The sequence below is a fragment of the Trachypithecus francoisi genome, unplaced genomic scaffold (assembly GCF_009764315.1).
Source record: "Trachypithecus francoisi isolate TF-2019V2 unplaced genomic scaffold, Tfra_2.0 Lachesis_group3, whole genome shotgun sequence".
Lineage (NCBI taxonomy): Eukaryota > Metazoa > Chordata > Mammalia > Primates > Cercopithecidae > Trachypithecus > Trachypithecus francoisi.
Window position 1 is genome coordinate 113,927,770 of NW_022681468.1, and position 22,163 is coordinate 113,949,932.

The 22,163-nt window shown below is 49.1% G+C and overlaps 1 long non-coding RNA gene and 1 pseudogene across 2 annotated transcripts in view; both read right to left on the minus strand.

Moving 5' to 3' along the window:
* Positions 1–4,068: 4,068 nt before the first annotated feature.
* On the minus strand, positions 4,069–15,955 carry LOC117071242 (annotated as a pseudogene). Its single transcript, XR_004432200.1, has 18 exons — positions 15,741–15,955; positions 13,971–14,086; positions 11,976–12,060; positions 11,080–11,118; positions 10,764–10,814; positions 10,582–10,663; positions 10,379–10,485; positions 9,247–9,333; positions 9,032–9,139; positions 8,752–8,839; positions 7,879–8,428; positions 7,551–7,619; positions 6,156–6,231; positions 5,633–5,724; positions 4,968–5,070; positions 4,784–4,884; positions 4,539–4,692; positions 4,069–4,452 (listed from the first exon to the last, which is right to left on the minus strand). The product of XR_004432200.1 is annotated as a golgin subfamily A member 6C-like (transcript).
* Positions 15,956–17,563: 1,608 nt separating this feature from the next.
* LOC117071244 overlaps positions 17,564–22,163 on the minus strand; it is a 40,041-nt gene continuing 35,441 nt past the window's right edge. The window contains exon 2 of the long non-coding RNA XR_004432201.1: positions 17,564–17,662. This is a non-coding gene — a long non-coding RNA (uncharacterized LOC117071244). The remainder of the gene's footprint in view (positions 17,663–22,163) is intronic.

Here is a 22,163-nt window from a genome sequence, read left to right on the forward strand (position 1 = left end):
AGAATATGTATATATGTTAACTTACAAATTTCTGTCCAGTAGAAAAGACAACTCCCAAAGATGACATTTGTATGTCCCAATATGATTTTCTTTTTAAGTTGGAATCTTGCTCTGTCGCGTAGGCTGGAGTGCAGTGGCATGATCTTAGCTCACTGCAACCTCCATCCCCCAGGTTGAAGTGATTCTCCGGCCTCAGCCTCCCAAGTAGCTGAGACTACAGTGCCCAGCACTGTGCCTGGCTAATTTTTGTATTTTTTGTAGAGACAGGGTTTCACCATGTTGGCTAGTCTGGTCTTGAACTCCTAACCTCAGGTGATCGGCCCACCTCGCCCTCCCAAAGTGCTGGGATTACAGGCCTGAGCCACCACACCCGGCCTCCCTATAGGATATTAACAAGTTTTGTCTCTATCTCAGAATGCATTTCAGAATGCCCTTCCTGGAGCACTACAGACACTGTCTCTCAAAATGCTCATTTACTAGCTTTATCGTGTTGCTGACTCCCTTAGAAACTAAAGAAAATATCTTATACATATTCCTTCATTATCTGTATGAAAGTCAAGCTTTTCACATTGTGAAAATTACACTTCAGGCTGGGTGCAGTTGCTCACGCCTGTAATCCCAGCACTTCGGGGGGCCAAAGTGGCAGGATCACTTGAGGCCAGGAGTTTGACATCAGCCTGGCCAACATGTCGAACCCCATGTGTACTAAAACAAAATCAAACTTAACTTGGCACGGTGGCACACACCTGTAGTTCCAGCTACTTGGGAGGCTGAGGCACAAGAATTGCTTGAACCCAGGAGGCGGAGGTTGCCATGAGCTGAGATGGTGCCACTGCACTCCAGCCAGAGCTAGAGTGAGACTCTGTCTCAAAGAAAAATAAAAAAGAAAGAAAGAAAATCTACTTTGATACAGTATGCTAATATAAAGGATATGATATGGTTTGGCTCTGTGTCCCCATCCAGATCGCGCCTTGAATTGCAATAATCCCCATGTGTCAAGGGTGGGACCAGGTGGAGATAATTGAATCACGGGGGCAGTTTCTCCCATGCTGTTCTCGTGATAGTGAGTGAGTTCTCACGAGATCTGATGGTTTTATAACAGGTTTTCCCCTTTGCTTGGCTCTCCTCTCTCCTGCTGCCCTGTGAAGAGGTGTCTTCTGCCATAATTGTAAGTTTCCTGAGGCCCCCCCAGCCATGCAGAACTGTGAGTCAATTTAAACCTCTTTTCTTTATAAATTACCTAGTCTTGGGTATTTCTTCATAGCAGTGTGAGAATGGACTACTACAGTGTACTAATAACAGCCCAGACAGTAGTATACAGGTGCTACTATACTTTGATGCCAGAGGTATTCCCATTAAGGTCAGGAGCAGTATGTGCTATCATTACCATGATCTAACATTGTTCCAGAGGTTTTTAGGTCAGCAGTTCTCAACTGGAGGTGATTTTGCCTTCCTGGGGATATTTGACAATATCTGAAATTATTTTGGCTGTCACACCGAGGAGTGCTACTGGCATGTAGCAGGCGGAGGCTGGGGATGCTGATAAACATCCTGCGAGGCACAAACAGCTCCATAACAAAGAATTATCCAGCCCAAAACATCAATAGTCCAGCTGTTGAGAAACCCTAGTCTAGAAAAATAAAACATGGGAAATCTATTAACATAAATGTGGGAAAATAATAAACTAGTATTTGCCAATGACAGTCTAGCTAGGAGGTCCAAAAGAAGCACCTGAAGAATGGTTAGATTTTGCAGGGGCTGCATGGTGGCTTATGACTCTAACCCCAGTGCATTGTGAGGTAGTATTGGGAGGATCTCTTGAGGCCAAGGGTTCAAGACCAGCCTGGGCAACATAGTGAGACTGCATCTCTACCAAAAATTAAGGCATCAGCCAGATGTGGTGGTGTGCTCTGAGACTCCCAGCTGCTGAGGTGGGAGTATCGCTTGACCCCGAGAGTTGGAGGCTACAGTGAGCTGTGATCATGTCACTGTACTCAAGAACATTTTTTTTGAGATAGAGTTGTTCTCCATTGTGTACGGGGTCTTGCTGTGTTGCCCAGGCTGGTCTCGAACTCTTGGCCTCAAGCAGGCTTCCTGCCTTTGCCCCCAAAACTGTTGAGATTACAGGCGTGAGCCACTGCCCCTGGCCTTACAAAATAAAAATAAAAAACAAAGAAGGTACAGGATGTTATGCGGCCCGTGAAAGATGTTGGAAAACAGTTGTGCATGTGACCCCGCTGTAACCAGTTATAAAAGTATCAGGATTAAGAAATGTACTGGGTCTGGCTTTCCCAAGTTTAGATTCCTGCTGAAAGAATGAGGTGGACCTTTTCTTCCTCTGCTCCTCACCTCCCTGCAAGAACCTGGACTGTGCATTTTGACGGGGAGGCTCTTACCTCTGGCAGGCCACGGGGGCATGCAGAGCCTTTTCGTGTGTGTTTTCTGGGCACTTGGGTAAAGACCCCCTGTCCAGGCCTTTGTTTAGGATATTTGGCCCATGGAGGAATGAGGCTGGAATCACCTGGGAGGGGCAGAGGCTTCAACTGGAAGGAGGAGTGACCTCCAGGTTCTAGGCCTACACTTTGTTCCCATGCAGCACCTCGTTAGTGGTAACTGCGGCCTGGAAGTCAGGGGCCTTGGTGGCCAAGTGTTGGGTGGACAGGAGGATCTGAGGAAGGTTAGGGGCATCTCTCCAACACTGTCCCCCACCCCTTCCCCAAATCAATGCCCTCTGATGGCTCAGACACAGCCCCGGCCAGCAGCAGTGCAGGTCAGGAAGGACGAATGCACTCAGCACAAATCTGCTCCATAGTCTCTGCCTCACTTCATCTCAGGTTGAGGGGAGTGAGTCCCCGCAGCACTGATGATATGCTGTCAGCTGAGAATGTTCAGCTTGATTTAGAAAGATAAGGTGGGACATCTCTTGGGCATGGCGTGTGGAGCAGTGCCATCCCTCTGTGGCAGCGAGCCAAGCAATAAACCAGAATGTGCAAAACCTGCATCCCAGAATCACCATTCCCGGAGGGAAAGCCTGTATTGTCAAGATGCCCACAACTAAATTATCCAAACACTCCACCCAGCCTCGAAAACCGGTAGAACTTTAACATTAATATACTAATCCTCAGGTCTGTACAGAAATGTGTAAGAATAGCCACATACTGTAACATGTGGTCATCGAGAGAGAGGAGCCCATCAGAACAAATGGAACCAAGTCCGGAAACATGTCTGTCTAGGCGCAAGATGTCAGCAAGTGTGTCAGCCAGGGAAGCAGACCAGGAGCAGATATTTATTAAGATTTAAAACGGGCTCCATAGCTCAGGCCTATAATTACTATACTTTGTGAGGCTGAGGTGGAGGATCACTTGAGCCCAGGCACTTAAGGCTGCAGTGAGCTGTGATCCTGCCACCCAATTGCAGCCTAGAGACAGAGCAAGACCCCATCTCAAAAAAAAAGTGCTTAGATGTGCCCTTACATGAAGCTACCTTGGGTACAGCTTCCAAGACTGGTGAGGCCTCACTCAGGACCAGGGGGCCCAGCACTAGCTCAGCTTCCACCGCCTGAGCGGCACCTGGAGGAGGTGGCCACAATGTCCTCAGTCCAGGCTCTGTCGGGTCTCAGATCCCCCGATCATCATGCCTTTTCTGCCCAAGCTCATTATGGCCTCCACTGACCGCAGCCTCTTCCACCTCCCCAAAGGGACCCCTGCTCATGCTCCCCAGCCCACAGGAGTGCCTGTGTCTCCAGGAAGCCTACCCTGCTGGCTCTGGGCTCTATGTAGGAGAGCTGGGCAGGCTGGAAACCACATATTGAGCTAATGAAGAGCTCACTGTGATTCAGATTCTATCAAACATCATAGCAGAACATAAGCAGATTTTATCTGAATTCTGTAATGAATATACATGCTGCAATAATGTTTAAAAAGCACGGCAGCCTGTTCCAAACCAGTAAGAATAGTTTTGTGCAAATAGTGTGGGTCTTTGTGTGTTTGAACTCCCCCATGTAAGGGCAAACTCGATATGCGAGCTAATGACCTACAATTATCAAATTAAAACCAAAATGCTAAAGGATGCCAGAGTGAACATCAGGAAAAGACCCACTCTCCCTTAACTTTTCACAAAGAAATTTAAACTGTAAATTAGAAACATAAATAAACACGAGGGGCTCTAACATTCCAATGAAGTAGATGAGTTGTGTAGGGGATTAACCCCATAACTTTTTGTTGTTGTTGTTTTTAAATTTCTTGATCAACTCTCAGATGATGATGATGTTTATCTCTCTGTTCTCGGCTGCCCGGTAAAAGAATGGCACGCAGGGTTTGGTGGCCAAGCCTGGGTGCTCCTGGGTGTCCTGCATTACAGGAAGCAGCTGCAGGATCTTCTGTGCAGTGGGCTTGTCACGGGGAGAACCCTCCCTGGCCTCTCCCGGTGCAGGCTCCACGCTGTCGTGAAAATCTTTGGAGAGAGGGAGGCAGTGGTCTGAGTACACTTCGAGCCTCCCCTGCTCCGGCCTGCCCACCCCGCCTGAGGGCTCTACTCACCACCGGGCTCCTCGGCAGCCGCAAGTTCCTAGGGGGCTGGGGCCCCTGGAGCGGGCTGATCAACAGGGTTCTGGGCAGCAGGGAGGAATTTGTCATGCCCCTCGTGGTCGCCCACAACTGGCAACACCATATCTTGCAGCTCCAGCAGCTTCACCTGAAGGGAGGGGTGCTCAGTTGCCACGCCTGAGCCGGCGCCAGCAGCCACCCTCACCCCCACCCCCGCAGAGATGTTGCACACCCTCTACCTTCATCTCCTCCTCGTTCTGGGCCAGCCTGCTGGCTTCCTCCTCCTGGTGCTGCGTGTTTGGCCCTGCCCCCTGGCTCTCATGTACCGTGATGTGCTCTCCTGTGAGAGGACACGGCTCAGACACTGGGGCCCCTCTGAAGGCCCTGCAGCTCCCCGTGCCCATGCCCTGGCCTCCTGCTTACTCATGCCATCTGTCGCTCCAGAGAGCTGGATGAATCCAAGCTCTAGATTCTCCACCTGCTGCTTCCCGTCCACCTTCTCCCTCGGGAGGTCCATAAAGCTGCTCTGGAGCCAAAATAATTTGGTCACATCACGGGAGTGACCTGTCCTGCCCCGCCCCCACTTTTCTTGGCCCATGCCAGGACTCACTCACCTTCACCTTCTCTATGACCTCCTTCAGGGCCCGGTAGCTCTCCCCACACACAAACTCACCCCCTGTCCCTGGGGCTGGGGCCTCTGCCTCTGGCTTCTTCCAGGCCAAGGCCACCAGGTGAGCCAGGTGCAGGCAGCACAGCCTTCACACCTTCCATTGCCCACATAGTCGTGCCTGCTCCTCCTGGAAACTGGCTCCAGTGGAGTTGAAAAATGCCACTTGAAGGCAAGAGCTGAGTATTCTTGTAGGGGCATACACAGAACAAATGGGGCAGGGAGGTGGAGCACAGCCCCTTCCCTTGGGGCCTCAGAGAGTGCACCTGTTGGTCACAGGTGAAGTGATGTCTGACCACTGGCTCCCGGAAGGGGTGAAGGTCCAGAGAAATCAGAAGGTGGGGAAACCAAGAGCATAAGGGGGTCTGGGAGGAACCACAGAGGAAGGCGGCAAAGCGGGGGTAGGGAAAGTCAGACTCACCATGGCTTCCCGGCTCTCCAGGTCCTCTGGGATGCTCGGCATAGGCCGAGGCACCCCCTCGTCCTCAGTGTCTAGATGTCCTCCTCCATCTCCTGTGGGGAGGTGGCCAGAGGGGTCCTCAGAAAACCCAATAAGGGAAGTACTGTGGGCCCACCTCTGTCCCCACCTTCACTGTATAACCCTGAGACGGCCCCTCCCGAGAAGGGAATGAGCTGCTGTTCTTTATTTTTTATATTAAGATCCAAGATCTTGTATATTGCCCAGGCACAGTCACACTACCGGTTGGTGCGGGAGTTCTGACCTGCTCCCTTTCTGATCTGGGCCAGTTCACTCATCCTTAGGCAACCTGGTGGCCCCCTGCTCCCGGGAGGTCACCATATTGATACCGAACTTAGTGCAGACACCCGGTTGGCATAACAACCTGCTGTTCTAAAGGTCTCTTCCAACCCCTCAATCCTATGCTGCTAACAGTCCCCCCTTCCTCCTGGGGCTCTCTCCTCTTCCTCTGAGTGGTCTCCTGTACCTTGTCCAGGGAGAGCCATGAGACTGAACTGGGTCTCTAGCTGTTGGTTCTGCTGGCTGGCAGCTTCTAGGCACTCCTAAGGGAATGGAAAACAGACTGAGAAGGCACAGAGGTTGCCAGGCCGTCCCCCTCAGGGCTCTGTCCTCAGCGACTCCCTCTCCTGGGTCTCCTGCAACTTTTGGCAGGCCATCTCAGCCACCGCTTTGCCCTGAGCTTCCTGCTGCTGCAGCTGGTCCACGAGCTGGGTCTGCAGCAGTAACTGCCTGTGCGGCGCCTCCTTCTCAGAGGTCAGCTGCTGATAGGTGACCATGTACTGCTGCAGGTGACCCAGGTACTAGTCTCACTGCTGCTGCTGCAGACTCTGAGACTCTTGGCTCTTCAGCTCCATCTGCAGGAAGACCCTGAGCATGAGGGCATGTGGTAGTTGGCTTCCAGATTCTGGGCCCATTAATAGGGTAGTGAGGGCACTGTGGGGCTCTGTCTCCTGCCCAGGAGCCTGGCCCCTTGCTCCAGGCCTAAGAGACTTCCCCCCTTGCCTAGAACCCCACACCTCCTTCCCCAGCCTCAAATCTCATGTCCTTCTTCCCACCGTTTAAACTGTAGGCCACAGACTGGTGGAAAAGCAGAAGGAGCCAACCACCATTTGCTAAGTGTGCTACATGCCTAATGCTTTCCATGTGTTCTCTCATTCAATCCTCAGCACCTCCATGAGAAAAATGCTAACTTCCTTTTGAAGTTAAAGAAACAGAGACTTAGAGATGAAAAGTAGTGGAACTGAGGCCAGAATCCAGTTTGAATCTAAGCAGGCTTTTTTCTTTTGTTTTGAGACAGAGTGTCACCATGTGGCCCATACTGGAGTGCAGTGGTGCAATCTCAGCTCACTGCAACCTCCACCTCCCAGGCTCAAGAGATTCTCATGCCTCAGTCTCCTGAGTAGCTGGGATTACAGGCATGTGCCACCATGCTGGGCTAATTTTTTGTTGTTGTTATAATTTTAGTAGAGATGAGGTTTCGCCATGTTGGCCAGGCTGGTCTCAAACTCCTGACCTCAAGAGATTCTCCTGCCTCAGCATCCCAAAGTGCTGGGATTACAGGCAGGAGCCACTGTGCCCGTCATAAGGACCCTCTTATACCACTGTCTCCACCCCTATGATTGGGGGAATCCATGCCTCTAGCTGGGAAGATGATGTCCAGACCTGGGAGGAGCCCAGGGCTACCCACCTCTAAAAGTCAGAGGGCAGGAAGCAAGAAACAGTCATGGAGCTGCCCTGGAGGGTGCTGGGGTCACCTGCCCCCCAGCTGGAGCTGCCTTTGGCCTGGCACCTCCCCTCCCCAGAGGCTGGTGCCCGCCTCCCAGCCCTTCTTGGATGGGGCAGAGGTTACCATCTTCTTCACCTCACTCAGCTTCTCCTGCAGCTCCTTTACTTGCTGCTCCAACTGCAGTGCGCTCTTGTTCTTTTTGTTCTGGACAGAGAGAAGCAATCAGTGGAGACCCCAGAACTTGGTGTCTGCCTCCCATGTTACCGGGAAGGGTGGAGGTAGGTTAGAAAAATCATCCCTTCTCCCCTACAGCCATCAGAGCAGGGCCTGATGAGCTCTGGCTCACAGGTGCCTTTAGAGGTACCATGTCACATCAGGGCTACACTGCCTCAATTTACAGGTGGGGAAACAAAGGCCTGGAGGGCTAGGGATGAGGGAAGGCTGCCCAGGTGGGGCAACCCACCAGATCTTCAAAGCTGCACTGTGGCTCGGCCAGCTGCTTGTGGAACTTGTGGTTCTGGGAGAGCATGAGCCTCTCCTCCTGCTTTTGCAGGCTCTCCTCCTTCTCCCACAGTCTCTCCTCCTCCTTTCGCAGCCTCTCCTCCTCCTTTCGCAGCCTCTCCTCCTGCTTTCGCAGCCTCTCCTCCTGCTTTCGTAGCCTGTCCTCCTGCTTTCCCAGCCACTCACCCTGCTGCCCCAGCCTCTTCTGCTTCTCCCAAGCCTCTCCTTTTGCTCCCATAGTCTCTCCTCCTCCCGCAACCTCCTCTCCTCCTGCTCTTGGAGCCTCTCCTCCTGCTCTTGGAGCCTCTCTTGCTGCTCTCGGAGCCTCTCCTCCTGCTCCCGGAGCCTTTCCTTTTGTTCCTTGCTCAGGAGACTCAAGGTCTGATTGTTTTCCATCTGGAATTGGAGCTTTCCCTCCAGACTTTCCACCTCCTTCCTCAGGTGTTTGGCCTCATCTTGTAGCTGTTCCACCTCAGATGTCCCTGCTGGGTCCACCGGGGATGGGGGCTCAGCTGAGAAATGAAGCAGACAATAAGGGTCTCTGGATTCCCCACCCACCACCCCCCCTTAAAGAAAAAGCCCTCTTTTTGATGCAGCTCCTCTCAGGCTTCCCAAGCTTGGCCTCACTGCTAATGATTCCTTGCACCCAATGGTAGCCAATTTCCAAGCCATGTCAGATAGAGAGCACTGTGGGTGGCTGACAATGGGCACTCCTCCCTCTTGGCTGACTCTGCCTCAAAATACTTCCATCCACCCACCTCCCTGGGGCATTCTAAGCCACCCCACAGCCCTCTGATGCCAGTCCTGCTCCCAGGTCACACCAGCCCCATCTTACCCATCTGGTGTTTGAGTTCGGACAAGCTCCTCTCCAGCTCCTGTATCCGATGTATGTCACGCTTCTTCTCCTCCTTCAATGCGTGAGCCTGCCCAAAGCACAGGGGGAAAGGGCCCTGGAGAGAGGGGCTGGTGGCTGGACAAGCTACCATCTCCCTCGCTGCCCCCACCTCCACAAAGCCCAGACCCATGACCACCTCGAGCTATACTCTTCCCATTTTACAGATGCCCAGAAAGATCCAGTGACCCATCTAACGTGGGGCTGAAGGGTCAGGTCTCACCTCCATCGACATTTTCCGCATCCTCTCCTGCCACCGGGCCCTCTCTCCTTTTATATGTTGAGCATATTCATCTCTCTGTAGCTGGACTTGTTTAAGTGACTCTGTCACCTGCAAGAATGGGCACAGAAGTTAAGAAGGGCTGTCACTGGTCCTCACCTGCTCCTGGTCAGCTGGGATCATCTTCCCTCCACATCCCTCCCTCTGCAAAGCCTCACCTGTGTCACGTGTGCGTTCAGCAGCGCCCGCTCCTTTCTGGTCTGCTGTAACTGCCGCTGGAGGACTGCTTCACTGCGGCTCGAGGACTGGATGTGAAGAGTGAGAAGTTTTGATCTGGGGAGCCCTGGCAGTGCCCCTTAAAGGGCTAGGGCTCGGCTCAATATACAACTCGGTCAGTAAAGATCAAGGCATTTCCAAGCCCGTGGCCTGGTTTTTAAAAGAACTCAGTAAAGTTGGAAGGGACAGGGAAAGAGATCGAACTTAGAGCTGGCTAACAGAGGCTCAGAGACATCAGATAACATTGCTATTGTTATTACTGTGATTAATACCACTGTTTGAACCTTTATGGAGTGCTTCACCAGGTTCCATACTAGCAATCCCATGTAATCCTCACAACCACCATATGAGACAGTTACTAGGATAACCTCTATTGTGTAGATGAAAATCATGGAGTGTTCGAGGTTAAGTGCTTGCCTAAGATCACTGAGACAGAGCTGGGATTTGAACACCCAGGTCTATCTGATTCTCTAAGCCCATTTTCCTTGCTTGGGGTGGGGGCACAGAAAGGAAGGGGAAATTAATCATTTGTTCACTTTTTGAAAGGATGATACATTCGCATAGTCCAAAACTCAGAAGGTACAGAACGGAAGTGTCTCCCAGCCACCCTGTTACTCTCTCCCGGGTCTTTTGTGAACTCTTGCAGACATGTTTCATGTATATTATCATAGTATGTACACACACACAGACACACACACACACACACACACACACACACCCCTTTCCTCTCTCTACAGAAATGGTAACGTACTAAAGGTTCTCTTCTGTACCTTCACAGTACAAGTACCCAATACCCCACCTAGGATTTGGCCAAGGCCACAGCCAGGTAAGGGCAGGGCAGGCACTTGGCCTTCAAGCTGTGTGTGCAGTGCTCACTCCCCACAGTGCCCCTCAACTCACCCACAGCAGCTGACTCAGCCCCAGGCTGTCTCTAACAACCACACACAATAGCAGCTAGAAATGAGCATGCTGCCTTCTGGGCAGGACACTGCATCCTGCAGAAGGGACCTTTACACTCTCTCCTCCATCTGGGAAGCTGGGCTGCCAGGGGATGGGGCAGTTGGTTGGACTCACCCTGTCCTCTTCCTGCTGCTGTGTAGACACAGCAGAGAGAGCCCGCTCCAATTCTTGAATACGCTGTAAGGAGTATTGCAGGCGGCCAGCAAGATCCTTGGACTCTTCTGTAATGACAGAGGTTGAGATGGGACCCAAAGGACTCTCCCTAAAGACCTGTCAAAGTGCCAGGTTGAAGGATGATGGAGTGACCTGATTCCCACCTTTGAAGTGTCTGGCGGCACGTTTAGTATGGTAAAGGGTGGTCTTCAAGTCTCCCTTTTCCAGCATGAGGATGTTGATTGCCTGAAATTGAATGTTTGGGAGAAAAGCCAAGCAAGTGCTGAAAGAGAAGGAAAGAAACATTCTCCAGAGGACAGGAGAAAACTCCCCACCCTCCACTCACCTCTAACTGCTCCGTTTGTGCTTTGTGTATTTCATTGTTTGCTGTCTTTTCCTATAGGAAGAGGAAGACAGAACTCGTACCACAGGGAGGCAGAGATGGCACAGTAAGAGACATGCCCCCAGAATGCCACTGATGCCCCAGGACAGGCCCACCCATGGGACCAGGTTATCAGGGACCCTGTGGGGATGTGGTGAAATCTGAGGGATGTGCCTTCTTCCCCAGGCTGGGAGTGGGTGAGATGAGACTGGTGCCTCTACATCTGAGTGCCCCCCAAACCCAGCAGTCATGTTGTGAGCAAACAAAGAAATCCCATTACTTCTTCCAGCTGATGCTCCACTTGTTCCTTCTGTTGTTTCTGTGGGGAGAGTCAAATTCAGGTGACTGAGGGTGGCCCCGTCAACTCTATTCCCCAGGCCAGGAAGTGGTAGGCAGGGGCCAGGAAGGGATTTTAAAGACAACATTCTCAGACCCAGTGGCAACATGAACTGATCAACTCTCCTCAAGTTCGCAAGGACAGAGGATTTGGGTCTTTGTTGGTTTTTGCCCACAGCCACAGAACTCAAAGTCTGCATCTGGATTCTCTCGAAAGGACAGTAACATAAACCTCTAGAGACGGAGTCTGAGAAAGGCCCACCCTTCTGCCAGCTTGTGATTGAGAAAGGTGCGTTCATTCAACAAACTTTAGTGAGCACATACAAGCCAGGTACAGTTCTTCACAGCAGATATAGAATGGAAAAGAACAGACAGGAGCCCTTGGCCCTCAAGTTTACATTCTAGGAGCCTTTAAATCTCAGACTCTCAGAGCTAACCGAGACCTTAGATGCTCTACCTCCTTCGGAAACACCAGTGCAAGGAGGAGAGGTGGCTTGTGCAGACTCAAAGAGCAAATTAGGGACTGAGTTGTGACAGAAATACAGGGTCCCTGAGAAACCGTCAGGCTAGTGCTTCCCTGAGAGGTGACAACCCCAGGGCGTGTGTGGCAAGGACTGGAGCAGGGGTGTCTGGAGAAGAGAGAGTCGGCAAAGAGGGCAGTGACAGAAGAGCCATGCTGCATGCTCCTTGCTCTGGGGTCCCTCCAGGTGAGGCCTGGGTGCTCCAGCTCCCCATTTGCCCTTGGCACCAGGGGACCCAGCCCCTTTCTTCAGAGCCCCAAGGGGAATCTAAAGCCCCGGATTGGCAGTGTGGAATCACAGGACCCCACTGGACTCTTACCAGTGATTCTATGTTTTCATAGAGTTGATTGATTGTTGTGGAGCTTGAGTCCAGGGCTACTTCCAGTTCTTGGTTCCGGCTCTGAGGCGCATGCAGAGAGGAGGAGTTGGAGGAGGATTGTGTGGAGAGGTAGAGAGAACAATCATTAGGGCTGGGGTGTGTGTGGGCTGTCTCAGCTGGCAGAGGGACACCCAGCCCCCACAGTGAGAGGAGGTTGGAGGGCTGGCCTGCAAGGTCACTGCACCTTGGCTCAGGGCCTCTTACCTCCAGATCCTTCAGGGTAGCAGATGACACAGGAGTAATAAAAAAGAGAAATACAAAAAAAAACTTACAGGGAAACAGTTATGAATATAGAGAAAGTATAAAAACAGCAAAGGGGCCGGGCACACTGGCTCACGAATGTAGTCCCAGCACTTTGGGAGGCTGAGGCAGGTGGATCACTGGAGGTCAGGAGTTCAAGACCAGCATGGCCAACATGGTTAAACCGCGTCTCTAATAAAAATACAAAGACTAGCCGGGCATGGTGACAGGTGCCTGTAATCCTGGTTACTAAGGAGGCTAAGACAAGAGAATCACTTGAACCTGGGAGGCAGATGTTAGTGAGCCAAGATCGCACCACTGCACTCCAGTCTGGGTGACACAGTGAGACTCTGTCTCAAAAAAAAAAAAAAAAAAAAAAAAAACCAAATTGCACATGCCTTCTCTGTAAGTTATTCCCAAGTTACTTTTAAACTTTAAGGTCTCACCATTTCCAAGATGATAAAAGATGCGGGCAAGGAAAAAACCCAATCAATCAAGCAGGTGAAGAAGCAGACATAAACAGGATGAAGGTTAATGGCGGCAACATAAAACAAGGCAGAGGCTAAGTATCCCCCAAACCAGAGAAGCCTCAGGGGCATGCACAGCTGGAGAGAGCAAGGCAGAGAGGGGTCTTGGCACTGCCTCACCTTCCACTTGTGCAATGGGGGAGCGCTACCCCACTGGAATGGTTAAGGTTGGACACCAGCACCTTCAGAATGTCCTGAATCTATAGGAGGGGACAAGGGAAAAACAAGGGCAGGGGGAGAAAGACAGAAGTGGCTTAGAGAGAAGCAAAAAAGTAGGGGAGGAGGAAGATGTGGGTTCAGGTAAATGAAACGCTGAGGAAGAGCAGAGGAGATTGAAACCATGGCCTGTGCCATTCTTCCAAATGGCCACCTGCTGCCTTCCTGGGGGCAGGAACAAATAGATAGAAATGTTCCCTGAGTGATGCAGTCACAGGGTGGAGTCACATGACCAACGCAGCTCTTAATATGCTCACTGGACCTCTCTCCTCAGGCCCAGGATGTGGACGATGAATCTGGTAGAGCTCCAGACCTCCACCTCTATTAAAAAACCAGACTCCTGACTAAGGGTTCACTTGAACTAAGGGGGCTCCAGCTAAAAAACAAGTTTGAAAGACACTGATCTTATCCAGTGTCATCTTACAGAGGAGGAAACTGAGGCCCAGGGTAAGAAGTGATTTTTCTGTGGTCACCCAGCAAGCTGGTGGCAAGTTAGATCTTCTCTTACTCCTAGTGCCTGGAGCTCTCCTCATCACACCCTGAGCCCCCTTCTGTGACTCCTAAAGGGACAGCTTGATAGCAAGTGGCTGTACTCATTGGCCCAGCTACCCCTTGAGACTGGTGATCAGGAAAATCAAACAGCAATGACCATTTCCTGGGTATCCTGGGTGTTCACAGCAGGACATGTACTAGGGATTAACATAAAAACAACAACAATATGGAATATCATTTAAACTTCAGAAATGAAAATCAAACAACACTACCCCTATTTTACAGATGTGAAAAGAGAGGCCCAAAGAGCTCAAGCAACTTGCCATAAATCAGATCCCTAGCCAATGGAGAGGCAGGATTCAAACCCAGAATTCTTAACCAGTACCCAGCAATCTTAACAATTACCCTCTACTGCCCCCTTGGCCCCCTGTTCCCAGGAGCCTGGCCACCAAGACTCCTCCCTGGTGAGTGGCAACCACCAGAAGTGGTTGTCTCAGGGCTACTGCCAGTTTTCTTCTTTTTTGTCTTTGCTCTTGCCGGAACACCAGGGCTGTTCCTCTGCTGATATTCTTTCAGCTGTGGGAAAGAAGAGCAGTATATATCATGAGAACTACCAGCCCCTACAGCCACATCCCCCTTTACAGTTTTTCAAAATACTCTTATACCCATCTGATTTAATGCCACCAACAACTGTACAAAGTGTTTTCACAATCACTTACTGATTGAGAGGGATGGATATTATGGCTAAAAAAAGGGAGGGTGGGTAATAATGAGACTTAAACTCAGTCTTGTGACTCCAAGCTCTGGGGTTTTGCCATGAATCAGCAGCTTCCAGAGACCAAAATCAGAGCCAGAGATAGAAAACTAAACATTAAGTAGGCAGGAACTGCACACTGTGTGGTTTGGAGTCATACATCCTCACACGTCTGTAAGTGTGAAGAAGTGCACCAGGACCTCTCAAACTTTTATCGCCATGTGTCCTCATGGCAGAAGGCAGCTTTTTTGTTAAATCTTGGAATTTATCAGAAAGAGGACAACCCAAATCTCATTTCAGAGAGAACCGGTATACTCTTAGAAACGTACATGACTGTCATCCCTAAGTACCTTCACAATTCTCTCTCAAGAGAATCAAGGGAACGATGCTTCAGATCTCCCACATTTATCCTGTGGCACTCAAAGTACCCCAAGTTGAGATGATATGAGGAAGATTCAAGCTGCCAAGTTCAGTTTCCCAAGATCCATTCCACAGAAGATAAGCAAATCTCACTTCAGAGACCACTGACTGAAGGGCAGTCTGGTCCCAGAACTGTGGAGAATTAGAATATGAGGTGGAGAACTCAGAAAAACATGTTAAAGTTCCTCTGGAGAGTAGAAGGCTGGGAGAAAACCAAACCAAACCCATTCTCCCATTGCCACCCAGAGATACTGTCAACATTTGATCTCACAGGGGAAGTGTAGGCTTTTCACAAAGTCAATGTCTATGCAAAGGGAGTAAGGCAACCTGAAACCTGTTGCTCCTAAGTCCCATAGTCCCCATTCCCCTTCCAGCTGGAAATTTGTGCTGTGGCCAGAGGAACCAGAAATGGGGCGAGAATGCTTAGGGGACTGGGTTGTAAGATCATAGGCCAGTCTTGCAGCAGTAATGACATCCCTAGGGGGACTGTGACATCACTACATTCCACTCCTCCTGGGGGTGGGAGGAACCACATCAGTGCAATGGTTGAGTTGCTGATCCATGATGGGGGAGTGGGATGTAGGGCTGGTGCCCAGGTCCTTTTAAATGCCAGTCCAAAGAGCCCAGGGAGGTCAGGCTTGGGTCAGCCGGAGGGGAGAGTACAGTCTGCAGCAGGAAATCCAGGAGTCACCAGCCCAAAGTCACCTAGGGATGACTGGCGATGGTGGGCGGCTGGGGCTGGGGGACCCAGGTCCTCGGACAGCTGAGCCCAAAGAACCCAGGGAGGTTGGGCTTGGGGCAGCAGGACATGAGGGGTGAGTATGGAGAAGGGAGCCCCTGGGGTCACCTGCCAGAAGTCACCATGGGGCAACTGGCGAGGGCAGAGGCTGGGCTGCTTGCTGAGGGGGCAGGGCTGACTGATGAGACTTGGGTGGGGGGAGCCCAGAGGTGCCAGGGTTAGGGGGTGCCTCAGGAGTGGTATGTACTCTGGCAGTGGTCTTGTCATTGGAGGGGATCTCAGGCTAGGTTGGGGGGCCATGACCTGTTGTGTCCTACCTTTTTCTTGGCTGCTGCCAATTGACTCTGTCGAGTCTCTTCTAACATCATGGGGTGGGGAGGGAGGCAGGGTTGGGGCCACATCAGCGAACACCTCCAGTCACCTACCAGGCGGCTGTGTGACTGAGCCAGAGGAGGCGTAACCAGGGCCCCACTAGAATGCAGAATGGGGGTGTGGCCTTAATTCTCCAAGCCCATTGGTCAATGAGAAAGATGAAAGGGAAAGGAGGCGTGGCCAGGGAGCAGTGTGTCCAGAGAAACCTGTGGCATCACAAGGAAAGCTGCCCATGCAACTGCTGTCCCCGCCCACTTGGGGAGAGGGGCGGGGCCTACCTACTCCGGGAGGAGGGGCTGGCTTTTGCTTAAAAAGTTAAAAATAAACTTTAAAAAATGTATGTGTTTATACTCTAAATATATGTGTGTCAGTGTGTGTGTGTGTGTCTACATGTTCCTCCAGAGCTCTCTTCATTATCCAGTTTCTATGCATGGTCTATGATTTTGGCCTACATTTTTCATCTCCAGATGGAGTACAAGAATTACCAGTATTACCTCAATTGAGACAAATCCTATAAAAATGGAAAATCCATAGCATGTTTGATGATTAATGAAGTGGACTATATTATCCAACATTACAATAAGGTAAAATAATCACAATGATTTTTTGGAAAAACATTTCTTTTATTCTCCTACATTATTAAGATTTTTTTAAAAAACAAGAAACATGTCTAATATCTTTAAAAACATAAAGCTTTTGGGCTGGGTGTGGTGGCTCACACCTGTAATCCCAACATTTTGGGAGGCCTAGGCGGGTGGATCACCTTAGGTCAGGAGTTCAAGTCCAGCCTGGCCATCATGGTGAAGCCCCGTCTCTACTAAAAATACAAAAGCTAGCCAGGTGTGGTGGTGGGTACCTGTAATCCCAGCTACTCAGGAGGCTGAGGCAGGAGAATAACTTGAACCTGTGAGGTGGAAGTTGCAGTGAGCCAAGCTCACGCCACTGCACTCCAGCCTGGGCGACAGAGTGAGACTCCATCTCAAAAATAAAATAAAATAAAATAGTCAAAAGTAAATAAAAACACAAAGCTTTCAACTTAATAAGCACTCAAAGCTCTTTCTGGTTTAAAGTATACACAAGGTCTATTTTTCTAGAATCACCTGACCTCTCTAAGCCTTGCAAATGAAACTGAATTTCTCACTTGATACTTGGCTGTGACTTGCAATCATGAAAACCAAGAACTGTGTTATGTCACTGTGTATTGCTTGTTACCTGAATTCCACACTAGGCTGAGATCAAGGGTTGAATCTTTCACGATTTGCTCCATAACCTGTGAGCTTCTTTTCCCACACCAAACTAAGCTTTTTTCTAGAGTTCTACAATTTACAGTTAGTAGACAAGAGTGGTTCTCAAAAATGTAGTCTCTGGACTAGCAGCACCAGCAGAACCTGAGAACTTTTTATAAGTGCAAATTCTCAGGCCCCACCCTGGACCTGGTGAATCAGTAACTCTGCAGTAAGGCTCAGCCATCTGTGCTGCAGTAATCCCTCCAGGTGTTCAAGAACCTCTGGCATACAACAGGTAGAAAAATGTGTTTCCTTCTGTAGGTCCAAAGCCAGGGATACCATATGTTCTGTCTTGATATGAAACCATGACTTGCAATTAAAACACGTAAGTCTCCTTCCTACTCCCACCCTCCATCCAATGTGTTTTATTTTTATGAGTTAATAAGAAAAAAAGTGGCAATCAGAGATTCACTCTAAAAAGTGTATTTACAAGTGTCAGTGCTCATCCAGCCTGATCTCATACAATACCATTTATACCCTCCTACCTCTCAAGTTTTAAAAACTTATCTTCACAATGTAGGTCTCAGGCACACTAGCAGTTCTACAATAAAACACCAAATAGATTGGAATGTCCAAGCTTACTACAGAAGAAAAGGGGAATGATTGGCGTATTTTCAAATTGCATTCAACCAGAAATGTAAGTTTTGAATTCTTTTCACCTTCACACTTCCAAGTTAATAGAATTAAATCAAAATACTCCATTCTTTCAAAGTCTGTAAGCCAGGCAAAGTTTTACTGTATTACTTCTTGCTTTCAATGGATGTAAAGCAGAGTCCTGGTAGGCACAGTTTGTACGCCTGCAAAGATACAGAACTAAACAGCTCCATCTGTTCAATATTAAAACAAAAGTCCTGTAAACCTCAGATGGTGAGTGTAATACTTCAGCACTGGCACCAAAGCCTCAAACATAAAAAGATACCAAGAACTCCACTAGCAAACAAAATGAGCTCTCGGCCGGGAGCAGTAGTTCACACCTGTAATCCCAGCACATTGGCAAACCAAGGTGGGAGGATCACTTTATGTCAGGAGTTCAAGACCAGCCTGGGCAGCACAGCAAATTCACATCTCTACAAAAATTTTTAAGAATTAGCTGGGCATCGTGGCACATGCCTGTAGTCCTAGCTACTTGGGAGGATGACGTAGGAAAATTGCTTCAGCTCAGCAGTACAAGGCTGTGGTAGCTATGATCATGCCGCTGCACTCCAGTCTGGGTGACAGAGCAAGATCTACATAATTACAGTCTGTCCTGCTCCTGTTTATGTTGAAATGCTTTCAATCAGCAGGATAAAATTTAAGTGAAATGTGACTTTGGAGGCTGGCCAGAAAATAGGCAATGGAGAAACAGGCACTTCCCACAAGAAAAAAAATGACCAATAAGCATATAAAAAAGATTCAAGGCTCGGTGCCACGGCTCACGCCTGTAATCCCAGCACTTTAGGAGGCCAAGGTGGGTGGAACACCTGAGATCAGGAGTTCGAGACCGGCCTGACCAACATGGTGAAACCCCATCTCTACTAAAAAATACAAAAATTAGCCAGGTATGGTGGCAGACACCTGTAATCCCAGCTGCTTTGGAAGCTGAGGCAGGAGAATGGCTTGAACCCAGGAGACAGAGGTTGCAGTGAGCCGAGATTGCACAGTTGCATTCCAGCCTGGGCTATAGAGCAAGACTCCATCTAAAAAAAAGAAAAGAAAAGAAAAATCAAAAGCAGTAGAAACCAAAGAAATGTAATGAAAACAATGAGATTTTCTGCTTAAATACCAGCAAAGAGGGCAAATGGTAGGGGGAAACTGGAGCTCTGCTCCTGTTGGTGGTAGTATAAACTGAACCATTTTTTCTGCAGGATAATTTGAAAATTTCTATCAAAAATCCTCAAACTGTTTTATGTTATTTTCCTCCAGAGATTCTCCTTCTATGAATTCAGTCCAGAAATGGTTGCTCAAGTCCATTAAAATATATATATATAAAAGAAAATTTACTTCAGGGGTGGAAATGATTAGCTTAATATGCTTCGAGCTTTTAAAACAGATGATGCCGAGGATATATTTACTGCCATACAAATATGCCCAAAACATAGTGACAAAAGACTATATATTATGATTCTACTTGTTAAAATATTTATACACATAAAGAAATATAAAAAGCAACAAACCAGAGTGTTTTGAGTGGCAAAATTGAAGACTTTTCTTCATATTTTGTCTTCGGAATTATTACAAAAAGAATGTGATTTTCTTTATAATAAGGGAGAAGTATCATTTCATTTACTTATGTTTAAATTTCTTTTCTTTTCCTTTTTTTTTCTCATGTTTGTATCACATGTACTCTAGAGAGCTTGAATCCCTACCTCTTGAGGTAAATCAGACCATTTCTGTCTCTATCAACTTGCCTTTTTTGGACATTTCAAAACAATGGAATTATGCAATATGTGGTTTCCTGTCTGGCTTTTTTACTTAGCTAATGTTTTTGAGGTTGGTCCATGATGTGTAACAGGTTTTGGTAATTTGTTCCTTTCATTACTGAGTAGAAGTTCATTGATGGATATAGCACATTTTATCAGCAGAGAGCCTTTTAAACTTTGATTTCAATTTCCTGTGGTCTAAATGAACCCCTCAGAACACAGGACTTCTAGGGAAAGCTGCTTTGCATGTCAAAATAACTACTTAGCAGAACCAGCTTTGTCATCAGGAGCCTGAACTGCTGCAGACATTTTTATTATTTCGCAACTTCTTTTTTACAAGCAACTTTTGTTCTACTACACATCAGGACTTTTGAAGCATCTGATACATCCATCGAATAAGTATGAGCATGTGTCTGAGTGGACAAGTGAAACCATCTATGCTACGCTGCATATTTTTTCCTCCCCGAGACTGGACCAGGGAATCTCTCAGCTTTCTAGAGTACCCTGTCTCCACTGACAAAGCTGAACAGTATTAAAGACCCTGCTGCCTTCGTTAGGCAGATTTGGAGGGGAGGCCCAGCAGCAAGGGTGGAGAGGAAAAAGAGAGGGGAGCTTGTGGAACAGGAAGCCCCCCGGGTCCGCGCATGGCTCCCTGCTGCTGAGGATGTTGTGGATGGGGAAGTGCTGATGGTGTCCTGAGGCAGCCTAGCACCTCCACTGGGCCCAGAAGGTCTTGACTTTGGACCCTTCCCCATGTTCCAGAAGTGTTTAAAAGCTGTTTTTGCTTTTGTTCTTTTCCTAAATAATCCTTACTTGGTAGTTAGTTATTAGTCTTTCTTTGGGAGAGGGACGGGGCTTTAAAACTGAAGAACATAATTTTCATTAAAATATCAAAAATGGAAACAAGTTACTTTGTAAACAATTTGCTCTACAAACCAAATGGTAGCTGTTGAGAATCTCAATAAAATGTTAAATGCATTTGCTGCCATTAAAAGAAATTTTAAAAATCTAGAATAAAGAAAAAACTGCCTTTGCTGGCAGTGGTACCATTAGCCTAAGGTTGGGTCGCTGTGTCATCATACTGTGGTGGGGGGTATGTGTGGTGTATATGTGTGAAACTTTTCATCTCAGGATGGATCTTAATCTTAGCTGCAGTTTTCCTTCCAAATAGGGTTACAAAGTAGTAAAACATGGGCTTGGAAGTGACAGACCTGAGTGAATCAGTACACCTTAAAGAAAAATCCAATAGGCCAGGCACGGTGGCTCAAGCCTGTAATCCCAGCACTTTGGGAGGCCGAGATGGGTGGATCACGAGGTCAGGAGATCGAGACCATCCTGGCCTACACAGTGAAACCCCATCTCTACTAAAAAACACAAAATCTAGCCGGGCGAGATGGCGGGCACCTGTAGTCCCAGCTACTCTGGAGGCTGAGACAGGAGAATGGCATAAATCCGGGAGGCGGAGCTTGCAGTGAGCTGAGATCCGGCCACTGCACTCCAGCCTGGGCGACAAAGCAAGACTCCGTCTCAAAAAAAAAAAAAGAGCTCCAGTCTCCAACTCCCAGCGTGAGCAACACAGAAGACCAGTGATTTCTGCATTTTCAACTGAGGTACTGGGGTCATCTCACTAGGGAGTGCCGGACAATCGGCGCTGGTCAGCTGCTGCAGCCCGACCAGCGAGAGCTGAAGCAGGGCGAGGCATCGCCTCACCTGGGAAGCGCAAGGGGGAAGGGAATCCCTTTTCCTAGCCAGGGGAACTGAGACACACAACACCTGGAAGGTCGGGTAACTCCCACCCCAATACTGCACTTTAAGCAAACGGGCACACCAGGAGAATATATCCCACACCTGGCCGGGAGGGTCCCACGCCCACGGAGCCTCCCTCATTGCTAACACAGCAGTCTGTGATCTAACCACAAGGCAGCAGCGAGGCTGGGGGAGGGGCGCCCGCCATTGCTGAGGCTTAAGTAGGTAAACAAAGCCGCTGGGAAGCTCGAACTGGGTGGAGCTCACAGCAGCTCAAGGAAACCTGCCTGTCTCTGTAGACTCCACCTCTGGGGACAGGGCACAGCTAAAAAACAACAACAAAAAAGCAGCAGAACCTCTGCAGATGCAAACAACTCTGTCTGACAGCTTTGAAGAGAGCAGTGGATCTCCCAACACGGAGGCTGAGATCTGAGAAGGACAGACTGCCTGCTCAAGTGGGTCCCTGACCCCTGAGTAGCCTAACTGGGAGACATCCCCCACTAGGGGCAGTCTGACACCCCACACCTCACAGGGTGGAGTACACCCCTGAGAGGAAGCTTCCAAAGTAAGAATCAGACAGGTACACTCGCTGTTCAGCAATATTCTATCTTCTGCAACCTCTGCTGCTGATACCCAGGCAAACAGGGTCTGGAGTGGACCTCAAGCAATCTCCAACAGACCTACAGCTGAGGGTCCTGACTGTCAGAAGGAAAACTATCAAACAGGAAGGACACCTATACCAAAACCCCATCAGTACGTCACCATCATCAAAGACCAGAGACAGATAAAACCACAAAGATGGGGAAAAAGCAGGGCAGAAAAGCTGGAAATTCAAAAAATAAGAGTGCATCTCCCCCTGCAAAGGAGCGCAGCCCATCGCCAGCAATGGATCAAAGCTGGTCAGAGAACGACTTTGACAAGATGAGAAGAAGGCTTC